Raw genomic sequence first — 13,295 nt, 5'->3', positions numbered from 1 at the left:
TTATTTTCCGAGATATAGCTTAGGGTTGTATTTGTATTTTTGAAAATAACACAGCTTGGGTATGTATTTGTATTATTTTCCGAGATAGAGCTAAGGGTTGTATTTGTATTTTGAAATTAACACAGCTTGGGGGTGTATTTGTCTTATTTTCGGAATTACGGCTAAGTTCTGTATTTTTGTATTTTTGAAAATAACACAGCTTGGGGGTGTATTTGTATTATTTTCAAAGATACAGCTAAGGGTTGTGTTTGTATTTTTGAAAATAACACAGCTTGGGAGTGTATGTGTATTACTTTCCAAGATACAGCTAAGGTTTGTATTTGTATTTTTGACAATAACACAGCTTTGGGGTGTATTTGTTTTATTTTCCAAGATACAGCTAAGGGTTGTATTTGTATTTTTGAAAATAACACAGCTTGGGGGTGTATTTGTATTACTTTCCAAGATACAGCTAAGGGTGTATTTGTATTTTTGAAAATAACACCGCTTGGGGTTGTACTTGTATTACTTTCGGAGATACAGATAAGTGTTGTTTTTGTATTTTTTTAAATAACAGCGCTTGGGGGTGTATTTGTATTATTTTCCTGATACAGCTAAGGGTTGTACTTTTATTTTTGAAAATAACACCGCTTGGGGGTGTATTTGTATTATTTTCTGTGATACAGCTAAGGGTTGTAATTGTATTTTTGAAAATAACACAGCTTGGGGGTGTATTTGTATTATTTTCCGAGATACAGCTAAGGGTTTTATTTGTATTTTTGACAATAACACGGCTTAGGGGTGTATTTGTATTATTTTCCGAGATACAGCTAAAGGTTGTATTTGTACTTTTGAAAATCACACGGCTTGTGGGTGTATTTGTATTATTTTCCGAGACACAGCTAAGGGTTGTATTTCTATTTTTGAAAATAACACAGCTTGGGGGTGTATTTGTATTATATTCGGAGATACAGCTAAGGGTTTTATTTTTATTTTTGAAAATAACACAACTTTTGGGTGTATTTGTATTATTTTCAAAGATACAGCTATGGATTTTATTTGTATTTTTGAAAATAACACAGCTTGGGGGTGTATTTGTATTATTTTCCGACATACAGCTCAGGGTTGAATTTGTTTTTTTGAAAATAACACAGCTTGGGGGTTTATTTGTATTATATTCTGACATACGGCTAAGGGTTGTAATTGTATTTTTGACAATAACACAGCTTGGGGGTGTATTTGTATTATTTTCCGAGATACAGCTAAGGGTTGTGTTTGTATTTTTGAAAATAACACAGCTTCGGGTTGTATTTGTATTATTTTCCAAGATACAGCTAAGGGTTGTATTTGTATTTTAGAAAATTACACAGCTTGGTGGTGTATTTGTATTATTTTCCGAGATACAGCTAAGGGTTGTTTGTATTTTTGAAAATAACACAGCTTGGGGGCGTATTTGTATTATTTTCCGAGATACAGCTAAGGATTGTATTTGTATTTTTGTAAATAACACAGCTTGGGGGTGTATTTGTATTATTTTCCAAGATAGAGCTAAGGGTTGTATTTCTTTTTTGACAATAACACAGCATGGGGGCGTATTTGTATTATTTTCAAAGATACAGCTAAGGGATTTATGTGTATTTTTGACAATAACACAGGTTGGGGGTGTATTTGTATTAATTTCAAAGTTACAGCTAAGTGTTGTATTTGTATTTTTGACAATAACAAAGCCGGGGGTGTATTTGTATTATTTTCCAAGATACAGCTAAAAGTTGTATTTGTATTTTTGACAATAACACAGCGTGTGGGTGTATTTTTATTATTTTCCAAGATACAGCTAAGGATTGTATTTGTATTTTTGACAATAACTCAGCTAGGGGGTGTATTTGTATTATTTTCCAAAATACAGCTAAGGGTTGTATTTGTATTTTTCATAATAAAACATCTTGGGGCTGTATTTGTATTATTTTCCAAGATACAGCTAGGGGTTGTATTTGTATTTTTGAAAATAACACTGCTTGGTGGTGTATTTGTAGTATTTTCCGAGTTACAGCTAAGGGTTGTATACGTATTTTTGACCATAAAACAGCTTGTTTGTGTATTTGTATTAATTTGCGAGATAAAGCTAAGGGTTTTATCTGTAGTTTTGAAAATAACACAGCTTGGGGGTGTATTTGTATTATTTTCCGAGATACAGCTTAGGGTTGTATCTGAATTTTTGACAATAACACAGCTTGGGTCTGTATTTGTATTATTTTCCGAGATACAGCTAAGGGTTGTATTTGTATTTTTGATAATAACACAGCTTGTGGGTGTATTTTTATTATTTTCCAAGATACAGCTAAGGGTTGTATTTGTATTTTTGAAAATAACATAGATTGCGGGTTTATTTGAATTATTTTCCGAGATACAGCTAAGGGTTGTCTTTTTATTTTTGAAAATAACACAGCAATTGGGTGTATTTGTATTATTTTCAAAGATACAGCTAAGGGTTGTATTTGTATTTTCGAAAATAACACAGCTTGGGGGTGTATTTGTATTATTTTCCAAGACACAGCTAAGGGTTGTATTTGTATTTTTGAAAATAACATAGCTTGGGAGTGTATTTGTATTACTTTCCAAGATACAGCTAAGGATTGTATTTGTATTTTTGACAATAACAAAGCTTGGGATTGTATTTGTATTATTTTCCAATATAAGGCTAAGGATTGTATTTGTATTTTTCAAAATAACACAGCATGGGGGTGTATTTGTATTATTTTTCGAGATACAGCTATGGTTTGTATTTGTATTTTTGAGAAATAACACAGCTTGGGGGTGTATTTGTATTATTTTCCTAGATACACCTAAGAGTTGTATTTGTATTTTTGAAAATAACACAGCATGGGTGTGTATTTGTATTATTTTTCGAGATACAGCTAAGGGTTGTATTTGTATTTTGAAAATAACACAGCTTGTGTGTGTATTTGTATTATTTTCTGAATTACGGCTAAGGGCTGTATTTTCGTATTTTTGAAAATAACACCGCTTGGGGTTGAATTTGTATTATTTTCCAAGATAAAGCTAAGGGTTGTATTTGTATTTTTGAAACTAACAGCACTTGGGGGTGTATTTGTATTATTTTCCTAGATACAACTAAGGGCTGTGTTTGTATTTTTGAAAATAACACAGCTTGGGGGTGTATTTGTATTATTTTCCGAGATACAGCTAAGGGTTGTATTGTTCTTTTTTAAAATAACACTGGCTGGGGATGTATTTGTATTATTTTCCAAGATACAGCTAATGGTTGTATTTTTTTTTTTTCAAAAAAACACAGCTTGGGGGTGTATTTGAATTATTTTACAAGATACAGCTAGGGGTTGTATTTTTATTTTTGACAATAAGAAAGCCGGTGGTGTATTTGAATTATTTTCCAAGATACAGCTAAGTGTTGTATTTGTATTTTTGCAAATAACACTGCTTGGGGGTGTATTTGTATTATTTTCCATTATACAGCTAAGGTTTGTATTTGCTTTTTTGAAAATAACACAGCTTGGGGCTGTATTTATATTATTTTCCAAGACAAAGCTATGGGTTCTATTTGTATTTTTGAAAATAACACAGCTTGGGGTTGTATTTGTATTATTTTGCCAGATACAGCTATGGGTTGTATTTGTATTTTTGAAAATAACACAGCTTGGAGGTGTATTTGTATTATTTTCCGAGATACAGCTAAGGGTTTTATTGGTCTTTTTAAAAATAACACAGCTTGGGTGTGTATTTGTATTATATTCCAAGATACAGCTAAGGGTTGTATTTGTGTTTTTGAAAATAACACAGCTTGGGGGTGTGTTTGTATTATTTTCCAAGATACAGCTAAGGGTTGTGTTTGCTTCTTTGAAAATAACACAGCTTGTGGCTGTATTTGTATTATTTTCCAAGATACAGCTAAGGGTTGTATTTGTTTTTTGAAAATAGCACAGCTTGGGGGTGTATTTGTATTATTTTCCGAGATAAAGCTAAGGGTTGTATTTGTATTTTTGAAAATAACACCGCTTGGGGTTGAATTTGTATTATTTTCCAAGATAAAGCTAAGGGTTGTATTTGTATTTTTGAAACTAACAGCACTTGGGGGTGTATTTGTATTATATTCCTAGATACAACTAAGGGCTGTGTTTGTATTTTTGAAAATAACACAGCTTGGGGGTGTATTTGTATTATTTTCCGAGATACAGCTAAGGGTTGTATTGTTCTTTTTTAAAATAACACAGGCTGGGGGTGTATTTGTATTATTTTCCAAGATACAGCTAATGGTTGTATTTTTTTTTTTCAAAAAAACACAGCTTGGGGGTGTATTTGTATTATTTTACAAGATACAGCTAGGGGTTGTATTTTTATTTTTGACAATAAGAAAGCCGGTGGTGTATTTGAATTATTTTCCAAGATACAGCTAAGTGTTGTATTTGTATTTTTGCAAATAACACTGCTTGGGGGTGTATTTGTATTATTTTCCAGGATACAGCTAAGGTTTGTATTTGCTTTTTTGAAAATAACACAGCTTGGGGCTGTATTTATATTATTTTCCAAGACAAAGCTATGGGTTCTATTTGTATTTTTGAAAATAACACAGCTTGGGGTTGTATTTGTATTATTTTGCCAGATACAGCTATGGGTTGTATTTGTATTTTTGAAAATAACACAGCTTGGAGGTGTATTTGTATTATTTTCCGAGATACAGCTAAGGGTTTTATTTGTCTTTTTGAAAATAACATAGCTTGGGTGTGTATTTGTATTATATTCCAAGATACAGCTAAGGGTTGTATTTGTGTTTTTGAAAATAACACAGCTTGGGGGTGTGTTTGTATTATTTTCGAAGATACAGCTAAGGGTTGTGTTTGCTTCTTTGAAAATAACACAGCTTGTGGCTGTATTTGTATTATTTTCCAAGATACAGCTAAGGGTTGTATTTGTTTTTTGAAAATAGCACAGCTTGGGGGTGTATTTGTATTATTTTCCGAGATAAAGCTAAGGGTTGTATTTGTATTTTTGAAAATAACACAGCTTGGGAGAGTATTGGTATTTTTTTCCGAGATACAGCTAAGGATTGTATTTGTATTTTTGAAAATAACACAGCTTGGGGGTGTATTTGTATTATTTTCTGAGAAACAGCTAGGTGTTGTATTTGTATTTTTGAAAATAACACAGCTTGGGGGTGTATTGATATTATTTTCCAAGACAAAGCTATGGGTTCTCTTTGTATTTTTCAAAATAACACAGCTTGGTGTTGTATTTGTATTATTTTGCCAGATACAGCTATGGGTTGTATTTGTATTTTTGAAAATGGCACAGCTTGGGGGTGTATTTGTATTATTTTCCGAGATACAGCTAAGGGTTTTATTTGTCTTTTTGAAAATAACACAGCTTGGGGGTGTATTTGTATTATATTCCAAGATACAGCTAAGGGTTGTATTTGTGTTTTTGAAAATAACATAGCTTGGGGGTGTATTTGTATTATTTTCCAAGATACAGCTAAGGGTTGTATTTGTATTTTTGAAAAAAGTACAGCTTGGGAGACTATTTGTATTTTTTTCCGAGATACAGCTAAGGGTTGTATTTGTATTTTTGAAAATAACACGTTTTGGGGGTGTATTTGTATTATTTTCTGAGATACAGCTAAGGATTGTATTTTTTTTTTTGAAAATAACACAGCTTGGTGGTGTATTTATATTATTTTCCAAGACAAAGCTATGGGTTCTATTTGTATTTTTGAAAATAACACAGCTTGAAGGTGTATTTGTATTATTTTACAGATACAGCTAAGGGTTGTATTTGTATTTTTGACAATACCAAATCCTGTGGGTGTATTTGTATTATTTTCCAAGGTATAGCTAATGTTTGTATTTGTATTGTTGAAAATAACACAGCTTGAGGTGTATTTGTATTATTTTCCAAGATACATCTTTGGGTGTATTTGTATTTTTGACGCTAACACAGCTTGGCGATGTGTTTGTATTATTTTCCAAGATACAGCTAAGGGTTGTATTTGTATTTTTGACAATAACACAGCTTGGAGGTGTATTTTTATTATTTTCAAAGACACAGCTAAGTGTTGTATTTTTAGTTTTGAAAATAACACAGCTTTGGGGTGTATTTGTATTATTTTCCAAGATACAGCTAAGGCTTGTATTTGTGTTTTTGAAAACAACACAGCTTGGGTGTGCATTTGCATTATTTTCCAAGATACACCTAAGGGTTGTATTTGTATTTTTGAAAATAACACATTTTGTGGGTGTATTTGTATTATTTTACACGATACAGCTAAGGGTTTTATTTGTGTTTTTGAAAATTACACAGCTTGGTGTTGTATTTGTATTATTTTGCAAGATAAAGCTTAGGGTTGTATTTGTATTTTTGAAAATAACACAGCTTGGGGGTGTATTTGTATTATTTTCGAAGATACAGCTAAGGGTTGTATTTGTATTTTTGAAAATAACACAGCATGGGGTTGTATTTGTATTATTTTCAGAGATACATCTAAGGGTTTTATTTGTCTTTTTTAAAATAACACAGCTTGGGGGTGTATTTTTATTATATTCCAAGATACAGATAAGGGTTGTATTTGTGTTTTTGAAAATAACACAGCTTGGGGTTGTATTTGTATTATTTTCCAAGATACAGCTAAGGGTTGTACTTTTTATTTTTTTCAAAAAAACACAGCTTGGGGTTGTTTTTGAATTATTTTACAAGATACAGCTAAGGGTTGTATTTGTATTTTTGACAATAACAAAGCCGGTGGTGTATTTGAATTATTTTCCAAGATTCAGCTATGGGTTGTTTTGGTATTTTTGAAAATAACACAGCTTGGGGTTGTATTTGTATTATTTTCTGAGATACAGCTAAGGATTTTATTTGTATTTTTGAAAATAACGCAGCTTGGGGGTGTATTTCTATTATTTTCCAGGATACAGCTAAGGGTTTTATTTGTAATTTTTAAAATAACACAGCTTGGGTGTGTATTTGTATTATTTTCGGAGATACACCTAAGGGTTGTATTTGTATTTTTAAAAATAACACAGCTTGGGGGTGTATTTATATTATTTTCCAAGACAAAGCTATGGGTTGTATTTGTATTTTTGAAAATAACACAGCTTGGGGTTGTATTTGTATTATTTTGCCATATACAGCTATGGGTTGTATTTATATACTTGAAAATACCCCAGCTTGGGAGTGTATTTGTATTATTTGCCCAAATACAGCTAAGGGTTCTATTTGTGTTTTTGAAAATAACACAGCTTGGGGGTGTGTTTGTGTTATTTTCCAAGATACAGCTAATGGTTGTATTTGTCTTTTTGAAAATAACACAGCTTGAAGGTGTATTTGTATTATTTTACAGATACAGCTAAGGGTTGTATATGTATTTTTGACAATAACAAAACCTGTGGGTGTATTTGTATTATTTTCCAAGGTATAGCTAAGGTTTTTATTTGTATTTTTGAAAATAACACAGCTTGGGGTATATTTGTATTACTTTCTAAGATACATCTTTGAGTTGCATTTGTATTTTTTACACTAACACAGCTTGGGGGTTTATTTGTATTATTTTCCAAGATACAGCTAAGTGTTGTATTTTTAGTTTTGAAAATAACACAGCTTTGGGGAGTATTTGTATTATTTTCCAAGATACAGCTAAAACTTGCATTTGTGTTTTTTAAAATAACACAGCTTGGGTGTGCATTTGCATTATTTTCCAAGATACAGCTAAGGGTTGTATTTGTATTTTTGAAAATAAAACATTTTGTGAGTGTATTTGTATTATTTTGCAAGATACAGCTAAGGGTTGTATTTGTGTTTTTGAAAATAACACAGCTTGGGGTTGTATTTGTATTATTTTCCAAGAAATAGCTAAGGGTTGTATTTGTATTTTTGAAAATAACACAGCTTGGGGTTGTATATGTATTATTTTCCGAGATATAGCTAAGGGTTGTATTTGTGTTTTTTAAAAAAACACAGCTTGGGAGTGTATTTGAATTATTTTACAAGATACAGCTAAGGATTTTATTTGTATTCTTGACAATAACAAAGCCGGTGGTGTATTTGAATTATTTTCCAAGATACAGCTAAGGCTTGTATTTGTATTTTTGAAAATAACACAGCTTGGGTTTGTATTTGTATTATTTTCCAAGATACAGCTAAGTGTTGTATTTGTGTTTTTGAAAATAACACAGCTTGGGGGTGTGTTTGTATTATTTTCCAAGGTATAGCTTAGGGTTGTATTTGCTTTTTTGAAAATAACACAGCTTGGGGGTGTATTTGTATGATTTTCCAAGATACAGCTAAGGGTTGTATTTGTATTTTTGAAAATAACACAGATTGGGTGTGTATTTGTATTATTTTCCCAGATAAAGCTAAGAGTTGTATTTGTATTTTTGAAAATAACACATCTTGGGGGTGTATTTGTATTATTTTCCAAGATACAGGTAAGGCTTCTATTTGTGTTTTTGAAAATAATACAGCTTGGGTGTGTATTTGCATTATTTTCCAAGATACAGCCAAGAGTTGTATTTGTATTTTTGAAAATAACACAGCTTGAAGGTGTATTTGTATTATTTTACAGATACAGCTAAGGGTTGTATTTGTATTTTTGACAAAAACAAAGCCGGGGGTGTATTTGTATTATTTTCCAAGATACAGCTAAGGGTTGTATTTGTATTTTTGACAATAACACAGCTTGGGGGTGTAATTGAATTATTTTCCAAGATACAGCTAATGGTTGTATTTGTATTTTTGAAAATAACACACCTTGGGATTGTATTTGTATTATTTTCAAAGATACAGCTAAGGGTTGTATTTGTATTTTTGAAAATAACACAGCTAGGGGGTGTATTTGTATTATTTTCCAGATGCAGCTAAGGGTTGTATTTGTATTTTTGAAAATAACACAACTTGAAGGTGTATTTGTATTATTTTACAAATACAGCTAAGGGATGTATTTGTATTTTTGACAATAACAAAGCCTGTGGTGGTATTTGTATTATTTTCCAAGGTCTAGCTAAGGTTTGTATTTGTATTTTTGAAAATAACACAGCTTGTGGTGTATTTGTATTATTTTCCAAGATACATCTTTTCGTTGTATTTGTATTTTTTACACTAACACAGCTTGGGGGTGTATTTGTATTATTTTCCAAGATACAGCTAAGGGTTTTATTTTTTGTTTTGAAAATAACCCAGCTTTGGGGTGTATTTGTATTATTTTTCAAGATACAGCTAAAGCTTGTATGTGTGTTTTTGAAAATAACACAGTTTGGGTGTGCATTTACATTATTTTCCAAATTACAGCTAAGGGTTGTATTTGTGTTTTTTAATATAACACAGCTTGAGTGTGTATTTGTATTATTTTCCATGATACAGCTAAGGGTTGTATTTGTATTTTTGAAAATAACAGAGCTTGTGGTGTATTTGTATTATTTTCCAAGATACAGCAAATGGTTGTATTTCTATTTTAGAAAATAACGTATCTTGGGGGTGTATTTGTATCATTTCCCAAGATACAACTAAGGTATGTATTTGTATTTTTGACAATAAAAAAGCTTGGGGGTGTATTTGTATTATTTTCAAAGACACAACTAAGGATGGTATTTGTAGTTTTGAAAATAACAGAGATTGGGGGTGTATTTGTATTATTTTCCAAGATACAGCTAAGGGTTGTATTTGCTTTTTTGGAAATAACACAGCTTGGGGGTTTGTTTGCATTATTTTCCAAGGTACAGCTAAGGGTTGTATTTGTATTTTTGAAAATAACACAGCTTGCGGGTGTATTTGTATTATTTTCTGAGATAAAGATAAGGGTTGTATTTGTATTTTTGAAAATAACACAGCTTGGGGGTGTATTTGTATTATTTTCCAAGATACAGCTAAGGCTTGTATTTGTGTTTTTGAAAATAACACAGCTTGGGTGTGTATTTGCATTATTTTCCAAGATACAGCTAAGTGTTGTATTTGTATTTTTGAAAATAACACAGCTCGGGTTTGTATTTGTATTATACTCCAAGATACAGCTAAGGGTTGTATTTGTGTTTTTGAAAATAACACAGCTTGGGCGTGTATTTGTATCATTTTCCAAGATACAGCTAAGTGTTGTATTTGTATTTTTGAAAATAACACAGCTTGGGGTTGTATTTACTTTCTTACTAAAAGAATGCTCAACTCAAGGGGACACAGCTCACTCATTTTGACTTCATGAGCTATGGCAGGTAGAGACAACTTTTTGAAAATACACAGCTAAAACTGTCCGTGCTTTGAATGCTAGACATGTTTTTCAGAATACACAGCTAAAACGGTCCCCGTTTTCAGTGCTAAAGCACTTAAAGCGGGGACCGTTTTACCTGTGTATTTTGAAAAATTTGTGTGCTCTTCAAAGAGAAAGCTACTTTTGCTGTGTCTTTGGGTTCGAGGGGAAATGGGAGTCCTCTTCAGTCAGCAGGGACGACACCTGAGTCCTTTGCAGTCCTCTTGTCTGCCTCTGAGGGTGAAATGAGAGTGGTCCCTGTCATCATGAGCCATGTCTGATAGAATTATTCACATTCCCTACGAGAATAGACGGGTGAAATAGCAAAAGGTGTGTCTTCCTTTGGAGCATGGACGGGTTCAAAGCCCAACTCATACCACTAAGTATTTTGCTGAACACGAGCATTTGTGTGTGCGGCCTGTTTTTGGGTGTATTTTGTGTCATGTGTGTATGTGTGTGTGTGTGTGTGTCTGTGTGTGTGTGTCTGTATTTCTGTCTCCATTCCGGAGCAGCAAATCTTTTTTCCTCTTTTAGCATGTTACTCACAACTGTGGATGAAGCCCAGCACTCCTGAAAACACAATCCATGTATGGTTGAAGGAAATTTTCTTGGTGATGAGTGAGAGGTTGGTGACTGAAACCAGCTCATTTCCCATTGACCACTGAGGTCACATCTCTCAGGTGAGAAGCAAAGTGAGAATTTGAACCAGGCACATTCTCCTTAGAGACAATGGGCCAAAGACAGGTCCGATGGAATCGAATGTCTTTTCATGTTGACATCCATCCCGTCAAGCCCTCGTTAAGCCATTGAAGTGTCACATTGGGCCTGGGGGAGGCTGTGCACCCTGTGAAATTACACGTCCGAAGATTTGGATTTGATTTCCAGCCCTCTGCCAGTCAGTCTGCCAGGCACTTTCATGTGACAAGCCTTAGGCGAGTCCCTTTCTGTCTCTGATTCCCGATTCCTTCACAGGGATTTATGTGGGCCTTAACGCCCACTGGGAAAAGATCCCTCTGCCAGCTCAGTGCCTGCTTTCTTGGTTTGACTTGTCAATCTGGACTTGAATACACCTTTGGTTTTGGATTGACTCTATTACCTCTCCTAGAAATTAACACACAAAACTGACAGCTGATTGACAAGATGAGAAGCAGTTTTCCAAATTTCAAATTGAACTTAATCCTTTCTTCCTAAAAGAATGCTCAAATCAAGGGGACACAGCTCACTCGTTTTGACTTCATGAGCTATGGCAGGTAGAGACAACTTTTTGAAAATACACAGCTAAAATTGTCCGTGCTTTGAATGCTAGACATGTTTTTCAGAATACACAGCTAAAACGGTCCCCGCTTTAAGTGCTTTGGCACTTAAAGCGGGGACCGTTTTAGCTGTGTATTTTGAAAAATTTGTGTGCTCTTCAAAGAGAAAGCCACTTTTGCTGTGTCTTTGGGTTCGAGGGGAAATGGGAGTCCTCTTCAGTCAGCAGGGACGACACCTGAGTCCTTTGCAGTCCTCTTGTCTGCCTCTGAGGGTGAAATGAGAGTGGTCCCTGTCATCATGAGCCATGTCTGAAAGAATTATTCACATTCCCTATGAGAATAGACGGGTGAAATAGCAAAAGGTGTGTCTTCCTTTGGAGCATGGATGGGTTCAAAGCCCACCTCATACCACTAAGTATTTTGCTGAACACGAGCAGTTGTGTGTGCCGCCTTTGTTTGGGTGATTTTTGTGTCATGTGTGTGTGTGTGAGTGTATGTGTGTGTGTGTGTCTGTGTGTGTGTGTCTGTATTTCTGTCTCCATTCCTGAGCAGCAAATCTTTTTTCCTCTTTTAGCATGTTACTCACAACTGTGGATGAAGCCCAGCACTCCTGAAAACACAATTCATGTATGGTTGAAGGAAATTTTCTTGGTGATGAGTGAGAGGTTGGTGACTGAAACCAGCTCATTTCCCATTGACCACTGAGGTCACATCTCTCAGGTGAGAAGCAAAGTGAGAATTTGAACCAGGCACATTCTCCTTAGAGACAATGGGCCCAAGACAGGTCCGATGGAATCGAATGTCTTTTCATGTTGACATCCATCCCGTCAAGCCCTCGTTAAGCCATTGAAGTGTCACATTGGGCCTGGGGGATGCGGTGCCCCCTGTGAAATTACACGTCCGAAGATTTGGATTTGATTTCCAGTACTCTGCAAGTCAGTCTGCCAGGCACTTTCATGTGACAAGCCTTAGGCGAGTCCCTTTCTGTCTCTGATTCCCGATTCCTTCACAGGGATTTATGTGGGCCTTAACGCCCACTGGGAAAAGTTCCCTCTGACAGCTCAGTGCCTGCTTTCTTGGTTTGACTTGTCAATCTGGACTTGAATACACCTTTGGTTTGGATTGACTCTATTACATCTCCTAGAAATTAACACACAAAACTGACAGCTGATTGACAAGATGAGAAGCAGTTTTCCAAAATTCAAATTGAACTTAATCCTTTCTTACTAAAAGAATGCTCAAATCAAGGGGACACAGCTCACTCGTTTTGACTTCATGAGCTATGGCAGGTAGAGACAACTTTTTGAAAATACACAGCTAAAACTGTCGGTGCTTTGAATGCTAGACATGTTTTTCAGAATACACAGCTAAAACGGTCCCCGCTTTAAGTGCTAAAGCACTTAAGTGCTAAAGCACTTAAAGCGGGGACCGTTTTAGCTGTGTATTTTGAAAAAGTTGTGATCTCTTCAAAGAGAAAGCTACTTTTGCTGTGTCTTTGGGTTCGAGGGGAAATGGGAGTCCTCTTCAGTCAGCAGGGACGACACCTGAGTCCTTTGCAGTCGTCTTGTCTGCCTCTGAGGGTGAAATGAGAGTGGTGCCTTTCATCATGAGCCATGTTTGAAAGAATTATTCACATTCCCTACGAGAATAGACGGGTGAAATAGCAAAAGGTGCGTCTTCCTTTGGAGCATGGACGGGTTCAAAGCCCACCTCATACCACTAAGTATTTTGCTGAACACGAGCAGTTGTGTGTGCGGCCTGTGTTTGGGTGATTTTCGTGTCCTGTGTGTGTGTGTGTGTGT

The sequence above is a fragment of the Saimiri boliviensis genome, chromosome 6 (assembly GCF_048565385.1).
Source record: "Saimiri boliviensis isolate mSaiBol1 chromosome 6, mSaiBol1.pri, whole genome shotgun sequence".
In the NCBI taxonomy this organism is placed as follows: domain Eukaryota; kingdom Metazoa; phylum Chordata; class Mammalia; order Primates; family Cebidae; genus Saimiri; species Saimiri boliviensis.
This window is presented reverse-complemented; position numbering follows the sequence as displayed.